Below are 17,978 nucleotides of genomic sequence, written 5' to 3'. Positions count from 1 at the left end.
CCGGAGGCAGAGCCCTTAGCCAGGGTACGAGAAGGAGCGAGCAGAGGGGTCCTTACGGAACTCGCTGGGTGCATCAGAGGCCGTTTGGAGGGACGTCGGGAGTCTTAAACACACTTTTTGTTTAAAGAAAACATGAGAAGTGGGAATTAAGGGCGGAGCCTGACACTCTGGAAGCAGGTGGAAAGGAGGAGGACACAGGGAGCCGGCAGGTGGGGGTCATTCACGACGGAGGAGAGAGAAGAGCCTCTAGCTTCCTGGGTCAGAGAAACCTGCTCAGCGTGGCCACTCCCACCCGACTGCCCGCCCCAGGGCGGCTCCTCCCTGCACCCAGCCCCCAGCCCTCAGTGCAGAACTGGGGGCGCATCCCCCTCCCACCCTGCCACTTGGGTTTCCAGCACCCTCTGGGAGGCCCTTCTCCCCGGTGGCACTTGGCACAAAGCCCACTCCCGGCCCCTCCTGGTCCCCACGGCCTCCTTCCTGTCCTGCGCCCTCCCCTGCGGCCTCCAGTCTGCACCGCACATCCTGCAGCTCCTGGCAGCACCCGGCCCTCCCAGAATTGCCACTTAATCATCTTGAAAGAGGATTTCACACGCTGACTGTGCGGTGGGTCGCATCTATTGGAGTGGACTGGTTCTTACTCAGACTTCTGTGCTGGCCTAATGACGTGTCCCGTAGCTTTTAGCCTAATGACTCGTTCAACAGGTTTTTATTTATTTAATTAGAAAAGCTTTATGAGGGGCTGGGGTTGTGGCTCAGAGGAAGAGCACTCGTTCGCCTGCATGAGGCACTGGGTTCGAGCCACGTAAAAACAAAATAAAGAAAGGAATCGTGTCCACCTACAACTAAAAAATAAGTGTTTTTAAAAGTTTTACTGAGATACAATCGATGACAAAGAACTGCATTCTAATGTACACAGGTTGATGAGTTTGCACATACACAGTAATCTTTCTTTAACTTCTTTTACTGTATATATTTAAGGTGTACCACATACTTTTTAAAAAAGAAGTTTTGTTGTGTGTGTGTGGATATAAATGGCTACAGTGGATCGGGTTCACACGTCCACCATCTCACCCGGCCCCCACCCCGACACAAGCAGGGATAACCACCTGAACACGCTAACTACAGTCCCCACCAGCTTCCCTGCCACTGGCTCGCTCCTGTACCTTCCATCTCCTTTCCCTCCTCAGGGCTGCTTCCACGGTTTCTGGGAGCTCCAGCTTTTTCCCTGTCTCCTGGGCTGCTCAGGGGACTCATCGCAGGACTTTCTCTTCCGTGTTCCAGATGAGGTAGGGAGGCCCCGGGAGGAGTGTGAGGTCCAGGTGGGCAGCGATGAGGTCCGGAGACCGCCCTCTAGAGGCCGCGGGAGCTTGACGTGTATCTTGGGCTCCCTCTTGTGACCACAGCGCAGAAATACCCTTCTGAAGTCCTTTGGTTTTTGTTTTGTTTTTTCATCTGACAATTTTTTTTTTTAATTCAAAAAGTCCTGTTGACCTGTGCTAGGAAAGCGGAGATAGATATGTTATGCTCTAAAACGCAAGAATAAATGCAGTCAAAAGGGTTGAGGGCACAACATTGGCTACTAGGGTAACATCTAATCAAATCAGGGTGAGGAATTACACACACACACACACGATCAACGTGGATGTTGGAGATATTTATAGCAGAGCATGCTGAGGGGAAGAAAATCCTTATTGAGTCTTGGTAAATAGAAGAAAGGTCAGTGGGATCAGGAAGGGGTGGGGGGGAGGAAGGAGGGCGGGGAAAGGGAGGACCACAGCGGTGGTCTGAACTTGCCCGTGTACACAGGCAGATACACCACAGTGGCTCTCACCTGTGTGTCTCCCCACGCGCACTGACTTGTTAAAACACTGTAAATAAATAGAAGAAAGATCAGTGAGTAGAGGAAAGGGAACAGGGGAGCGGGAGGTAGGGAAGAAGCAGCGCTGGAGACTGAATTAGAGCAAATCATATCCCGTGTTTGTATAATTACGTCAAAATGCACCGCACATTGGGTACCAATAAAATGAGCTCATCAAAAAAGTGCTTGTTGGTCCTCTACTGTGTGCCACGCATCTTCGAGGTTCCTGAGATCCATCCACATGCAAAGTCAACGTGTCAACCCCTGGGTGGGCATGTGCTCTTGCAGACAGAGGCGGGCAGCGGATGACGGGCACCTTCCAGCAGCCTCCCACCCACAGCCTCGCTTACCCACCAGCCACCACGGTGGGGAAATGCTATTGGGCAGTTCCAGAAATGGGCAGGCGGCAGGTTTCCAATGACATGCCCTTCTGCAGGGGTGATGACCCCAGGCCCTCCTGCTCCATCAGTGCGACCCCAGAGGACAGCTTGAGGGGGGCAGACCTCGTCCACATGCTGTTACTACAGTGTATTCCTATGATTGTTCTGCTTTATTAGTTACTGTCGTCTAGTCTCTATGCCCAGTTTACCAGCTGGACTGTAGCATCCTGTGTGTGCACGGCAGAACACCTGCAGTGATACACCTCCTGGAATCCCACTAGAAAGCTGAGCTGTGGCCAGGATCAATATGGCACCCTTGTCATCCCAGAGGCTCCAGAGGCTGAGGCAGGAGGATCGCAAGTTTGAGGCCAGCCTTAGCAAGTTAGCAAGATTCTGCCCTAAAATTTAAAAAAAAAAAAATTAAATAAAAAGGTCGGGGGATATATGTGATAGAGTGTCTCTGGATTCAATCCCCAGTAAAAAAGAAAAAAAAGAGAGAAGAAAGAAGTGGAAATGCTTCTCATAGCAGGAGACCCTTCCCATGAGCCCCCAAACGACCCCAGCAATCCTCCTCCCCTTCTTTACAGAGGTTGGGCTTCCTTGCTCCTGCTCTAGACCTGCACATTAAGGTTCCTCGCACCCAGTCTATGTGACGGGGACCACAGAGCTGTACATGGAGGGCCTGTGGCCTCCTTCTGTGCTCCTTCCCTAGCTCCAGGCCGGTTCTGCATCACTGGCGATAGGATGTCTTCACCTCCCTCCTCCCTTCCCGGCCAGTTCTTTAAGGATTCATAGGATCAGAGTTCCACCTATGCCCCCGGTTCCCAGAAGAGGGGCTGAAACACGGGGCCTCGCCAGCACTCTACCTAATAAACGCATGAACGTGGTCGGGTCTCTACACAAGGCCGGATCACTGAGGCAGGCTCAGGAAATCGGCCTACATTGTTCAGAGTCCCCAGAATCAGTGAAGGATTGTGTGCAGCCAGGTCCAGGTGCCAGGACGCCCAGAACCAGCAGGAAATTACAGCAGGATCCCCGGAACCCTCCAGGAAATCACCATGCAGTCACAGAGTCGGCAGAGATGACCAGGGTCCCCATACACACACCAGGCTGTGCCTGGAGACACCTGTGATTTTCACAACCCAGAGACCGCACCTGGAGGGTCACAGCCCTGCCCAGGGTGGCCGGCCCCAGGCACCTGCTGGGCTGGGGAAACTCTTTCTAATAGACTTTTTAAAGAGCAGTTTTGTGGTTCTCAGCAGAACTGGGAGGAAGGCACAGACTTCCCACGCCCCCTGCCCCCTCCGGCCTCCCCTGGTCCGTCCCCACCAGAGCGGCACACGGGTGGGGACCCGGGGCCACGCTGGCGCATCGCAATCCCCGTGACCAGGGCAGTGAGGGCTCACTCTAGGTGTTGCTCCCTCTGGGTTTGGACCAACAGTGACATGTTCTCACGTTATGGTGGCGTGCAGAGCCGTCTACTGTCCCCAGAGTCCTCGGGCTCCGGCTGGCAGCGGGAGGTGTGGGTCGACACTGTGAACACTGGGTTCTTTGGGTGCCAGGGTAGGCGGGGGCAAGGCGACGCTGCAGGCCATGGTTTCTGCCCCCTGAGCTTGCAGAGGGGCTCAAACACAGCAGCCCTCACAATGTGAGGTGGCTGCAGGGAGGGGCGGTGGAGGGGACGCAGGAGCTGTCGCCAGGACCCTGTCTTAACTGTTGCAGAGCCAGGCCCCATGCAGGTTTGTGGAAACCCAGTCACACCCCACGACCTGCTGATGCCCCAGGAGCCCCCCACACCATGATCCCCGCTGCGGGGTACACACTCCCGAAGGAAAGGAAACCAGTCTGTGGAGGGGACAGCCACACCTGCAGCCCTGTCCCGAGGCCAGGAAGTGGAGTCACCTGCAGACCAGCCGAGACCGGTGCACACAGAGGGACATTATTCAGCCACCAAGAGATGGCAGCTCTGTCGCTGGTATCAACATGGGTGGACCTTGCATTATGGGACAAGTTCTATGCCTTGTGACTCCACAGAGGCTGACCCTGCAGCCCGGTGTGGAAGGAGGATGCCAAAGGACAATAAGGACGGGGGCATAGGCAGATACACAGAAGGATCAGAGAAGGGGCCGCCTGGGCCAGCGTGTGTGTGGGGGGGGTGGCCGTGGTGTCAGCTTCCTGTTGGCCGCTCAGTCTGCTTGTGTGGCGGTTGCACAACTCCACAAACAGGCTAAGAACCCGGATTGTCCCCTTTCCGTGGGTGAGCTGCACCATAGGCCAAGGACGTCCCCATAAACCTGTTCAGGCCGGGAGCCGTGGCAGCCACCCACCTACTCTGGTGGCTGAGGCAGGAGGATGGCAAGTTCAAGTCCAGCCTGGGCAACTTGGCAAGACCCTCATCTCAAAAAAATAAGACATAGGAGCTGAAGTTGTGGCTCAGCAGTAGAGTGCTCACCTAGCAAGTGCAAGGCCCTGGGTTCGATCCTCAGCACCACATAAAGATAAAAAAATAAAAATAAAGATACTGTGTCCATCACAACTAAAAAATAAATATTAAATAAATAAATAAATAAATAAATAAATAAAAAGGGCTGGGGATGTGGCTCTGTGGTACAGGAACCTGGGTTGAAGCACAAAAAAATAAATAAGTATAAATACACGCACACACACACGTGCACACATGCACGCACACGCACACGCACACACACACACAACACACACGCACACATGTATGACAGATTTAAAGTGGCTGGCTGGCTGTGGCAGCAAAGGGGTGGATGGCACAGTCACCAGCAGCTCGTGGAAACCAACAGGAGGCTGGAAACCCCGACCCTGACAAGGGGCCACCCGAGGGGAGGACGCAGGTCAGGAGCCAGGTTCAGGCCCGTGGGGCCTCGGTCCAGAGAGGCGGCCGGCCACAGCACCACCCCTGTGTCTCTGCCTTAACGTCCCCCAGAGAAGCCCCTGCGGGGGCCAGGTGACCAGCATCGCCCAGGACCTGGCCCACTCTGCGGCAAAGGGTGGGGCAAGGAGGCCAAGTCAGATTCCCGGGTCGGAGCTGCTTTCCACATAGGAGAAGGGTCTCCCTGTGCAGGGCCCTGTGCCCAGCAGCCACGGTGAGGCCTTAGATCAACCGCCTTCCCATTCGCCTCCCGCCAGGTGCTCAGAGACTTTTTTTTTAACTGAGAGATGAAGAACTTTTGGGAGAGAAGGTGGTTGTGGGCTCAGGCTCCTTCGGGCATTTCCTTAGGCTCTTCAAACACAAAGAAGAGCTGAAAGACCTACCAGTGCAACCCGCCGGGTTCCACCCCTGACGTCACCCTCCTCCACCTGTCCTCAGTCCCCCTGGGGTCTCCGTGGTGCAGACAGCAGCCCACTCCCCCACACACACACACTCCAGCAACTTGGGCTTACGGTTTCCGCTTTCTCTTTGTGTTGAGATCGGCAGACAGCTGGGTGCAGTGGAGCACGCCTGCAATCCCAGTGGCTCGGGAGGCTGAGGCAGGAGGATTGAGAGTTCAAAGCCAGCCTCAGCAAAAGTGAGGCACTAAGCAATCAGTGAGACCCTGTCTCTAAGTAAAATACAAAAAAGGGATGGAGTGTGGCTCAGTGGTTGAGTGCCCCTGAATTCAACCCCTGGCGACCAAGGAAGGAAGGAAGGAAGGAAGGAAGGAAGGAAGGAAGGAAGATGGCATATAATGAAATTCTCAACTCTGAAATACACTGTTGAGACCACTGTGGACCTAAACCCCATCCAGACAGAACGTAGCCATTTTTCCAGCTCCCACATACCCCTGCTTCTCAAATCCTGGTCCTTCTCTCCAAGGGGAGATCACTCTTTGGATTTTTTCCACTATGAATCGATTTGGACTGTTCCGGAACTTCATGCAGACAGAATCAAGAGCTGAGAGAGAGCAAGCCCTGCTTTCTGGTGCCCTACACTCGGCTCAGAATTTCCAAGTTGTCCCTGATGCCTGGGCTTCCACGTGGGACTCCGCGTGCAGAAGGAGCGTGCAGACAGACACCTGGCTGCTGTGGCTTGGGGCTCAGGTGAGCGGATCTGCTGTGTGCACCCTTCCGTGAGTCTTCGTGTGACACGTGTTCGCACTTCCCTTGGGCACGAGGAGGAGCAGACCCATGGGTCACTGGGAGGATTTAAACCTTGGCTTTCTGGATGTGAAGTTCATGTCCAGTAGGGCTGGGCTGTTGCTTGTTGCCGTTGCTTTTCTTTGGTTTTTGTGTGGTTGAGGTGAAATCGGCATAACACTGAGCACTGACCATTTCAAAGTGTCCAATGCCACGGTATTTTCACATTCAGTGTGTCACGCCTCCATTCCACTCTGCGGCTGAGTGACTTTGCATCCGATGGACAGGTCACATTTTGTTCAGCTGTGCGTCTGCTGGGGGTTGTTTGAAGAGGTCTTACAGCCCCATGTGGAGTGCAGGAGGGACCGCATTTGGCTGTGGGGCCCCGAGTGCTGCTCTCAGATCCCCGCCCGGCTCACCCTTGGCTGTGTGATCTTGATCAACTGGCTCACCTCCTCTGAACTTCTGCTCTCGCCGTCACAGAGTGGCCCAAAGGACAGTGTCCAGTTCACAGAACCAGGGTGAAGGTCAGGAGAGCTGATCCATGGTGGCTGCTTACAACAGAGCCAGGCTGCAGGAGCCCAAGAAAGGTTCCTTCTAAGGTGGAGGGAAAAGTTCTCTGGAGCCAGGTCCCCACTCCAATGCACTTGGCCAAGGGGGGCCCAGAGCAGAGCTGGTGATTTGGGGCTGGATGGGTACCTGACCTCAGGTCTGCCCCTCATGTTCACAGACGGGCACAGCTGGGCCCTAGGAAGCAGAGCTCAGGAAAGTGGAGGAGAAGCCACAGCGGCCACCCCTGCTCCCTCCCTCCTGGTGGTCTGTGGCAGGAGCCTTCCGGGAGCTGCTCTCTGCAGGGAGCCTGGTGCCTCCCTCTCATGTCACCCACAGGTGCGGGTGGCCATTCCACTGAGCACAGGAGTGGGTCTCCGGGGAGGGGGGCCATGGGACTGTGCTCATTTGCCGAACATCTGATTCCTCTTCACCAAGCAGAGAGGTCTGCTGCTCTCCCCCAAATAAATGTGATTTCCCTTTCGTGGTCTTGTAGAATTCCCGGGCAGTGGCTTCCACCAGGGATGGTTTTCCCTGTTTCCCTTGCATCCAAGGGTGACCACCTGACTCTGTTACCAAGGACGATGCGGGGGCCCTCAGGCCAGCAGGTGGACGGAGGTCCTCCACACTCTTCTTCTCTTCATCCAGGAGGATGGGGGGACCCACCCCCGGGAGACACTGGTGTTCCCTGGGGGAGAGATTCAGATTCCACCCAGGGAAACCCACCTGGGAGACAGCAGCCAGCCTTCGTGGGCAGCCCCTGGGGTCTGAGGGATCAGGAACTCCCTTGAGGGCAGCTTCTGTACCTTTATGTTCACTCCTGATTTTTTTTGTGTGTGTGTGTGCTTAAGCACACAGCCATGTCCCCAGCTCTGTCTGTGTTTTATTTAGAGACAGGGTCTTGCTAAGTTTCTTAGGGTCTCACTAAGCTGCCAAGGCTGGCTCTGAACTCATGATCAGCCTGTCTCAGCCTCCTGGCCAGGTCCCCACCTTCAATACCCTGGGGTCCCCCCACATAACCCATCCCCACCCCCAGCTGCTGGGCTCCTCCCTGGCGCTGGACCTCTGATTTTTTGCCTGAGCTGGTAACAGTGTCAGACTTGGTGCTGATCCCTTCTGGACAAGATGTATGCAAGGTGCCTCAGGGCAAAGCAGCCTCTCTGTACATAGTAACCAATCCTCATCAGCCTCTCTCTACATAGTATCCAATCTCATCCTCCCACTCCGAGGAGCCCAGGAGAGGGAGGTGAAGGGTAGCAGATAAAATGTGACCTTGGAGTCAGATTCATGGAGGGAGAGCCGACCACAGGAGCCCACAGCTGGAGAGGGCTGGGAAGGGGGTGGCTGACAGACGGGAGATTAAGTTCAGAACATGAAAAAGGCCCCGGAGATGGCGGGGCCACGGTGGCCAATAGTGTGAGTGGACACAACGACCACGCACTGGACACTTGGAGATGGTCACAGCAGCAAGTTCTATGTTACAAATAGTTCACCTCAATGTCAATTATTTAAATTTAGAAACAACTTTACAAAGTGAATCGCAGACTCCTTTACTGCTAAGGAAGCTGAAGCCTGACCAGGGGCTGTGCAGGACGCCATGGCCTCGCTGAGGGGACACTCCACTCCACCCCTGGCCCGCCCACTCCAGTGCCCCTTCTCAGGAACAGCGCGGGCGGGTGTAGCGATTCGGGGCAGCAGCAGGGTGGCCGGTAGTAAGAAGATGGAAGAGATGGAGCCGGTCCTCCGTGTGTGGGATCACCACCCAGCTGGGACGGAGCGGACGCCCCCACTGTGGAGGAGCCTCTGCTGCACTGAAGGAGGCACACAAGGGGCCAGGGACTCCGTGATCCCCGGACGGAAATACCCCGAGGAAGCCAATCCCCAGGTGCAGGAAGCAGATCGGCGCTGCCCGTAGGGACAGCAGCCGGGGCAGCTGCCCTAGGGCACAGACATCCTCTGGTAGAGGAGAGGTGGGGGTGGCACTAGGTCGGGATGATGCTGTCGTTGAATTGTCTCTTTAAAATGATCAATAGTGTTAGTGTTCCGGTTCTGACCACCTCTAACCACCTGGCCCCTTCCCAGGTACCAATCTACCGATTCCAACCTCCGAGGAGGGAGGACTGCTACCAACATCTGTGGAGGCAGGTATCCAAGCGGAAGCCAGGTCTGGCACGGGGCCCTCCTCGAAAAGATTTCCCTGCAGGGTGGATCACTGTGGGGCCCAGGGGTTCCCGTCCGGCCTGCACTAACGGGCTCTGGACTGCTGCCTCTTTCTGCCCACATTTCTAAGCATGATTTTTGGGTTTTTTTTTTTTTTTAAATAAAGTAAGGATTTCCTCACACTCTTCAGCCAGTAGGAATTGAGAACAAGAAAGAAGAAGGACAGAAAACAAGGCTCAAGGTACCTGGATGCTCCTCTTCCCACAGCCCAGGTGAGGTGCACCGGGGCTCTGCCCAGAGGCCACTGCAGGGCTGGAGGGCTTCCCGGCTCTTCCTTGGTGGGTGCGATCCCTACGCGCCTGTCATGCTGTAAATGTGACAGTTCCGTTTTGGTCTCACCTGCCGGAGCACACGCGTTTCCTGCCAAGTTTCCCGGCTGGGCCCGGTTGCCTCACGCTCCCTGCTGCTTCTGTTCCTGAAAATGAACTGCAGGCTCCTGCCTTCAAGTCCTCACCTCCCCACTGAGCAGCTCCCTCCTGACCAGGGCCAGCAGAAGGGCTTGGGGCTCCACACGTCTCTTTAGTGTTTGGCTCTTTTCTCAGCCCAGAGGGACCCCTCCGGGGACTAGCTCGTTCCTAGAGACGAAAACCCCTGGCCTGTGACTGGCTTCTGTACAGATCAGCACACACGGAGCCCGTGCCCAGGCCCTCCTGCTGGGCTCTCACCCTGAGCCTCTGTGCCTACCACCCCAGGACAGGGGTGGACCTGGACAGCGTGTGGCCGAGCCACTGAACTATTCTAACTAGCTGATCCCAAGCCTGACCCACAGGTCCCCTCCTGAAGAAAGCAGCAATCCTTCCCGCCCACTCTCCTGGTGGGCTCTGCCCACTGGCCTCCCCATGGCCTGTGTGGAGTGGCCTGTCCCTTGTCTCGTGAGTAACAAACCTTTTCAAAGGCCACATCTCCTGATGTACTTTAAAACTTCTTGGTGGCTCAGCACGGCAGGCCACAAGGACTGTGTCCCTGAGGTTTGGGGCACGGGGGAGGGGAGGGGAGTGTGGACTGAGCTGCCCTCTCTGGCACTGTGGCCTGTGACACCGGAAACTGCCTGGAGACAGCCCAGAGGGCCACCTGAGGGGAGAGAGATGGGGAAGGTCCTGGAAGACAGGAGCCCAGGGGTCTGGAGGGCGAGAGAACGCCCATCTCCCAGGGGACAGGACGCGCTTGGGCATGGGGAAGCCAGGTGACTCGCTGGTCAGAGGGTAACAATCTGCTTCTCTCTCCTCACCCGGGGTCTGCTGCAGGCGCCCTGCAGGGAGGGCCATTCAGGAGCGTCCTGCAGATGGCCGATGGAGAGAGCGTCTGACGAGGGTCCCTGGGCCAGCCTGGAGTGACGCCCCTCAGCTCTGCAGGCCTTCCAGCCACCAGGAGTGGTCGGAAGGCCACGTGAACAGGGAGGACGCGTGTGGTACCTGGCAGAAGGCCTCTCCCCAGGAAGGAGAACAGGAGCCCAGAACGGTGCACCACCAGGACACCCCAGGACAGGCTCCAGGAGGACACCCCCTGGGACCTGGGACACTGGCACTGGGCGCCCCGCTATGCCCCAGGCCTGGCTGATGGTGACGCTGCACATCTGCCCAGCACAGGCTTCTGCCCACCCTCTCTGCCCTCCTGCAGGCAGTACCTCCTACTGCCTCCTGATGACACCCGTCCAGAACCAGCTTCGACCCAACTCAAATGACCCAAGTGTCCAACCCCTGAACAGGCTCTTTCTCACTCCCGCTGCGGGGCCTCCAGGAAAGGCCACAGGCCCCTTCCACAGGGAAGTCAGCTCCTCCCAGATCTGGAGGGCAGAGCGTGTCCTACCTTGCTGGGGGCTGGTTTCTTCTGACCCTTCTCCCTGGGACCTCACATGCCGTCCCTCTGTGTGTCTGCGTCCTTACCACCTCTTCCTCTCCTTCTCCTTCTCCTTTTCTGGTACCCAGGATTGAGCCCAGGGGTGCTCTACCACTGAGCCACACCCCCAGCCCTTTTTGCTTTTTGAGACAGGCTCTCACCAAGTTGCTGAGGCTGGTTTTGAACTCACTATCCTTGCTCAGCCTTGCTGAGTGGCTGGGCATGCACCACCACACTGGCCACCGCCTCTTCTTCTGACTCCAGCTGCTAGATTAGGACCCCCCCCCCCGCCCCGACCCCGTCTTACCTGGATCACCACCAGACACAGTCAGGTCTTACCTGGATCGCCACCAGACACAGTCAGGTCTGAGGTCCCAGGACAGGAATGGGGAGGCGGAGACCAATCCAATGCAGCGCCCTGCTACCCCAGCTGTGCTCTCACGGCCACCAGGCACACCTGCTTGTCCCACCCCAGGCTACTCCCGGGGGCGTGGCCAAAGGGCATCACACCAACAACACTTTGACAGTAACTACAGAAGGCAGGGTTCTTGGAGGATCAAGCAAAGGGGACGGGGACTATGAGACCAACAGAGGCCAGCTGCCCACCTGGCACAAACCGGGGCAGCAGTAGCCAGGGGGAAGCAGCAGGGTGGGTGCACCTCCCCGCCCCCATGCCCACAGGAACCGGGCAGCAGCACAGGGAGACAGCAAGGACAGAGGACGATGACCTGTGCCCTGGTGCCCTCCCTGGGGTCCTGGCTCCGGCCTCCACCACGTAGGGACGGTGGCTTTGACTGTACAACAGAGAGACAAACTGATGGCAGGTCAGGCTGGACTACCTGAAATTGCAACAGTGGGAAAACCCAAAAATGGCAAGAACATCTGGAGGATCTCCTGACCCTCCCACCGCAGCACGTGCGGAAAGGGGCTCGGGCCGGCCAGGAGGTGGCAGGGCAGGGACGGGCAGAGCTGAGTCCCTCTCCATTAGGGAGCCCTGGCCGTTTTTTTATTTTATTTTGTTTTGTTCCAATTAGTTATTCATGACCGCAGAATGCATGTCAACTAGCTCTCTGATCTTTTTTTATATTCATATTTTTAAAGTAACATTTTAATTTTAGAATACTTTTAAGTTTGCACTTAGTCGATGTGACGTCACGACATGACCTGGACCTCGGTCACCTGGCTGAGGAATTGTCAGGCTTCCCAACTTCAACCTTTTTTTTTTTTTTTTGTACTGGGGGTTGAACCCAGGGGTGCTCAACTACTGAGCCACATCCCCAGTCCTCTTTATATTTTGAGACAGGTCCTCTGAGTCGCTAAGGCTGGCTTTGAAGTTGAGATCCTCCTGCCTCAGCCTCCCGAGTCGCGGGGACTGCAGGTGTGCACCACAGCCCCTGGCTAGGTTTCCCACCTCTGCAGTCGGTCCCTCTCTTCCCTTGTCAGGCTGTGCCCTGCCCATCCTTGAGTCGTGGGGAGCTGCCCCTGTGGGGGGCAGAACTTCCGCATAGACTACTGGACATTATTCTGCTGAGAGGCCTACCTTTTCTCCCAGGCTTACTGCCTTCTCCACTCCTTTGTTAATACCATGATGGACTCATATTTATTTTGTACCTGGGTTATAATCCCAAAATATTTTATCACTCAAATGAGATCCTGCCCTGTTCTCCTCAACATTTTTATTTTTTAATTTTTTTTCAACATTTTTATCATGAAAAATTTGAAGCATAAAAACCATGGACGGCTGCAGTGAACACCTGGTGGTCCCCCGCTGGGTCCCCCTCTGGGTCCCTCTTTGCTTGCCTTAGCACCTGTCTCTCCTCCTGGGACCCGCGTCGTTTCCTTCTTTGACTCCCTGGAGAAGGAAAGCAGGCACATCCCAGGACATCTGTCTTCCCCGTGGGACGTGGGACGGCAGAGCTCCTGGCTCTCCAGCCTTAGGAATTGGGCTGGGTGGCACCACTGGCTTTCCTGGTCCCAGCTGAGCATGGCACATGGCGCACAGGTCCCTCAGCGCTCAAGTGGCTCATCCTTAGTGTGACCTGTGAATGTCACCCCACGCCCCGTGCCCTGGACGGGTCCAGAAGTGCCCTCAGCACCTTCCCAGCAGCCGGGCCCTGCCTGCCCAGAGGCCACTCCTGCTCCCCTGGCTTCGTCACAGCAGAGTGGCTTCACCTCTTCTGCGACGGCCTCAAATGGCCACAGGCAGTGGGACTCTTGCGACTGGCTTTTCTCACTCAGGAGGATGACCCTAGACCCTGGTTCTCGCGTGATTTGGTTTGTCCCCTCTTACTGCTGCCTGGACAGGCCGCGGCTTCCCACCCCCTCCTCCCACCCCTGGACACTGGCGGTTTCCAGCCTGAGGGGCGTGGACGGAGCTGCCCTGAACACTCCTGCAGGGCCCTGGGCATGGTTAGTGAGGTTCCGAGTGAAGGCCTGACAGTGGACCTGTGGGCCCGGGCGGGGGAGGTGTGGGTCTGTGGGAGGTGCCAGGCCTTCCTCTGAAGTCTTTGTGGCTTCACTCCCGCCATTAGGCGCCCTAGTGAGCGCCTCTCTGGAGTTCCCCCCTCGTCTTTGTATCTCAGGTGTTTAGGGGTGTGGGGTCTGATTCAGGTCGAACCCCGCTCTATTCATCAGGTCCTCCAGAGAATCAGAACCAGCAGAAGAGACAGAAGCCAGGTGGGCAGGTGGACATGGGTGGGAGGTAGACAGGGGTGGGAGGTAGACAGGGGTGGGAGGTAGACAGGGGTGGGTAGGTAGGAGTTGGTAGGTAGACAGAGGTGGGAGGTACATAGGGGTGGGTAGGTAGACAGGGGTGGGAGGTAGACAGGGGTGGGCAGGTGGACATGGGTGGGAGGTAGACAGGGGTGGGAGGTAGACAGGGGTGGGAGGTAGACAGGGGTGGGAGGTAGACAGGGGTGGGAGGTAGACAGGGGTGGGTAGGTAGACAGGGGTGGGAGGTAGACAGGGGTGGGAGGTAGACAGGGGTGGGAGGTAGACAGGGGTGGGAGGTAGACATGGTAGGGAGGTAGACAGGGGTGGGAGGTAGACAGGGGTGGGAGGTACATAGGGGTGGGTAGGTAGACAGGGGTGGGAGGTAGACAGGCGTGGGTAGGTAGACATGGTAGGGAGGTAGACAGGGGTGGGTAGGTGGATGAGAGGTGACATGTGACCAGTAGATGAAGCTAGATGGTGGATAGACTGATGGTGGGCAGGTAGGCAAATGACAGGCCGATGGACCACAGACGGGAAGAGGCTGATGAGAGCTGGCTCACGCGGTTGTGAGGCTGGGAAGTCCCGCCACATGCTCTCCTTGGGCTGGAGACCAGGGAAGCCAGGGGTACTGTTCAGTCCAAAGGCTGGAGAACCAGGAGCTCTGCTGTCCTGAGGAGAAGATGGACGTCCCAGGTCAAGACCAGGGAATGAACTCGCCCTTCCTGGGCCTCTTGTCCCATCAGGGCCTCAACAGACAGCCTGGCGCCCAGGCTCCCTGGCAGGGGATCCTCGGTCCTCAGTGTACAGAGGCGAGTCTGGAGGGCTGGGGCTGGGGCTGGGCGGTACAGCCAGCAGATGCCGCGACCTGGGTTGGATCCTCAGCACCACATATAAGTCAATAAAATAAAGGTATCGTGTCCAACTACAACTAAAAATATTTTTTAAAAAGTAATAGGTGAGGCTGGGTGCAGCGGCGCACACCTGTAATCCTAGGGGCTTGTGAAGTGGAGGCAGGAGGATCACAAGTTCAAAGCCAGCCTCAGCAATTTAGCAAGGCACTAAGCAACTCAGTGAGACCCTCTCTCTAATAAAATACAAAATAGGGGTGGGGGTGGGGATCAGTGGTCGAGTGCCCTGAGTTCAATCGTTGGTACCCCTCCCCAAAAAAGTAATAGATATGTGATTAGAATGTTTGAAAACATACATATATTTTCTATATATATGAGACATATATATGAAAACATGGGTAAAGGATATATAAGCTCTAGATTAATATTTTCAGTCTATTTTAATGTACCTGGTTCATTTTTCTTTTCTTTTTTTTTTTATGGGGGAGAATTATCACGGATTAAACCCAGGGTGCTTAACCACTGAGCCACATCCCTAGCCCTCTTTATGTTTTTATTTATAGACAGGGTCTTGCTAAGTTGCTCAGGGTCACACTAAGTTGCTGAGGCTGGCCTTGAACTTGTGATCCTCCTTTCTCAGCCTCCCAAGTCACTGGGATTACAGGCACATGCCACCATGCTTGGCCCCTGCTTTGATTTTATTGAAATATTCACAGAATTGAAAGTGTGGGACTTGATGGATTTACATAGAGTCGGAAAGCTATTTGGTACTGAGTAAGAACTTTACTAAGGAAGAGAAGTGGGAGGGAGGGAGGGAGGAGGAGGAGAGGAAACAGGGGCAGGCAGAGAGACGTGGGGGTGACTGCACACCTGAAGCCCCTTGATCTATTTGAGCCCCCCACAGCCTCAGGGCTGTTATTTATAAATTGTCCCCAACTCATGGTGGGGACTTTACATTTGTGCTTCGTGATGGTGTGAATGCCTATCCACAGAGCCACTCACTGCCTCTCACTTTGAGTACAGCCCTCAGTGGTTCCACTAGATACCGGCACTTGGTTGTAAGGTGGGTTTTGCGTTGGGTTTTGCCCAGCTGCAGGCCGAGGCAGTGTTCCGCGCCCACGTTAGGCAGTAGGGTGTTGGGGAGGTTGGGTGGACTAGAAGCTTTCCACTTACAATAGCTTCAGCTCCCAGTGGGTTTATGGGGATGAACCCCACCTGCACTTCCAACTTACCGTCCCCCACTAGGTGCGTGCTTCGCTGCAGTGATTACACCATCGTCGTCAATGGTCACCGTGGACAGTAGCTAACGCCAGCTGAGGGCTGGCTCCAGCTGTTCCCCCACGCAGCCTTCACGCAGCCCAGGGGAGGCCCGTTGCATCCCACAGACGTGGAGGCTGAGGCATAGAGGGTGGAGGTCAGCGTCAGAGCCGGGACTCAGGCCAGGCACCTGGCTGCGAGGTCCAAGCTCTGGGCCACGCTATCATGAACAAGCCTCCACTTGGCCCCTGCTCAGGCAGGACACCCAGTTCCTGGGCATCTTCTGTAGCATCAACACCCCTCGGCACCACACCCAGAGCTTGCCGTCCTTTCCTCTTCCTGAAACTGCACACGGTGCTGGCCTCCGGTTTACTCTCTGCCCTCTGAGTCCAGAAGTGCCGATTCCTTTAACTGGAGACTGTCTCCTTTCTTGTCTCCACTTCCCCAGGTCATAGAGCAGAGCCTAGGATGCAGCAGACACTCCACAAGTGGTTGTGAGACAAACAGCCGACAAACCACAGCTGAGTGCATGTACTACTGATTGCCTGTATTGAGGACCTACTGTGTGCTGGGCCCAGGACCCAGCACTTGGCCATCTCTTTGGAACTCTCACAATCATGCCACTGAACCTGGAACCTCCCAGAATCTCAGCCATGGGGGTCACACCGGGAGCAGGAGGTCTTCACGGAGGAGGAGGCATGGCCGCCACGCCCTGCTCCCCTCCCCCTCCTCTGGCTGCTGCCTCTCAGCCTTCTTGTGGGCACCTCTCCGTCTGTTTGCCCCCTGCACGGTGGAACTGCTCAGCGTCTGGCTAGACCAGGGCTACAGACCAGCCAGCTCCAACCCACGGGCAGGCTTGATTTGGCCCACACAGTTTATTTTTTGTATTTGAATTAGTTTTAACATTTAAAAGCTGAGGGATTTTGCTTTTAAAAATATCCAGATTTCTGTCTTGGAAATTTGGAACATCTGGCGATTCTGGTCCCTCTTCCCAGATGGCAAGGGCTGGTTGACACTAAGAGCATCAGCCGTATGGTCGGAGCCACCCCCACCCGGGGTTCTCATGCACTCCACCAACACCTGTGGGCCCTGAGAAGGTGTGGGATTGGTATCCAGCCATGACCTAGCAACACCCAAGGACACTCTGGATAACCACCTGCTCTTCCTAGGAGAAACAGGCCGGAGCAAACCTGGTCAGACAGCACTTCAGGTCTCTCGTGCATTAGGATGGATACCTTGGGCCTGATCAATATTAATTAATTGTTAGAGAAATTCTTTAGCACCTTGCCAGATGACTTGTGAGAGAAACAGAGATGGAGGAAAGACAGCAGGACAGAGTGAAGGGGGGACAGAGAGAGAGAGAGAGAAAGGGGGAAGCAGGGGGGAGGGGAAGGAGGAGAGATCCAATCAACCCAAACTTTTGGGGGGGGAATGGAGAGGAGTGGTGTGTGTGTGTTTACACACGTGCATGCACACACACATGCCAAATTGTGAAGTAAAATTGTTTCTCACTGTGGCTTGTCCTCCAACTTGAAGGGCCGCCATTCTTGATACGATCCACTTGGAGAAGGCGGGTGCAGGGCAGATGGTGGCCGCACAGACATGGGGCCGAAGTGCAGTGGAGCCCAGAAGCAATGGGGAGCACTGAGTGCCCTGCAGCTGCAGTCTCCATACGCACCTGGATGGTTCCCTGGTGCCCCCATCAGGGCATTCGGGATTCCACTGCCTTGGCAGACCTGCTGACCAACATCCTCCTCTGTGGACACGATGCAGGATCTTGTCCCTGCTGCAGCTTGTAGAACAGGCTGGTCTTACCTTCTCCCCCTCGGGTACAAAAGTTTACACCAAACATCAACAGGTTTATTCCTCTCATTTTACAGATGGGAAGACAGAGACTCCAAGTTTGGAGATCAAGTGCCTGGGGTCACTTAAGGTGCCACCAGCTGCTTAGCTCAGAATCATCTTTCAGCACCAAGCCCTGTGTCGACCATCTGGTTGGGATGGGTGAGAACATGACTCAAGCCAGCACTGGAGGTGGCTGAGGAGAAAATCCAAGGTAGTGACAATGAGTGCCTGTGGAAGCACCTGCACCTCCCCTGTCTCCTTCACCATCACCACCTCCATCAGTATCATCTGCCCTCTCAGCTTCGTCATTATGACCATGATACCCATCACCACCATCACCATCATCACCACCATCACCACCATCATCATCACCATCACCACCATCATCAC

General features: G+C 55.6%; 2 long non-coding RNA genes across 11 annotated transcripts in view; both read right to left on the bottom strand.

Annotated features, from left to right (window-relative positions):
• Positions 1 to 11,207, bottom strand: part of LOC120888070 (uncharacterized) — a 16,687-nt gene extending 5,480 nt beyond the window's left edge. For 2 of the 10 annotated variants that reach the window (XR_013430590.1, XR_013430598.1), the window contains exons 1-6: positions 9,976 to 11,207; positions 9,276 to 9,397; positions 3,105 to 7,558; positions 2,448 to 2,636; positions 1,832 to 1,868; positions 1,164 to 1,496 (exon numbers count right to left, since the gene is read on the bottom strand). This is a non-coding gene — a long non-coding RNA (uncharacterized LOC120888070). The remainder of the gene's footprint in view (positions 1 to 1,163; positions 1,497 to 1,831; positions 1,869 to 2,447; positions 2,637 to 3,104; positions 7,559 to 9,275; positions 9,398 to 9,975) is intronic. The other 8 variants (XR_013430594.1, XR_013430592.1, XR_013430591.1 and 5 more) reach the window with 8 other exon arrangements.
• On the bottom strand, positions 11,208 to 17,978 carry LOC144370688 (uncharacterized). Its single transcript, XR_013430600.1, has 4 exons — positions 15,719 to 17,978; positions 14,199 to 14,307; positions 12,727 to 12,778; positions 11,208 to 11,765 (listed from the first exon to the last, which is right to left on the bottom strand). It is a non-coding gene; the product is annotated as an uncharacterized LOC144370688 (long non-coding RNA).

Source organism: Ictidomys tridecemlineatus, chromosome 15 (genome assembly GCF_052094955.1).
Source record: "Ictidomys tridecemlineatus isolate mIctTri1 chromosome 15, mIctTri1.hap1, whole genome shotgun sequence".
NCBI classification, from domain to species: Eukaryota; Metazoa; Chordata; class Mammalia; order Rodentia; family Sciuridae; genus Ictidomys; species Ictidomys tridecemlineatus.
Note: the sequence above shows the minus strand (reverse complement) of the source record. Positions and strands in the feature narration are given on the sequence as shown.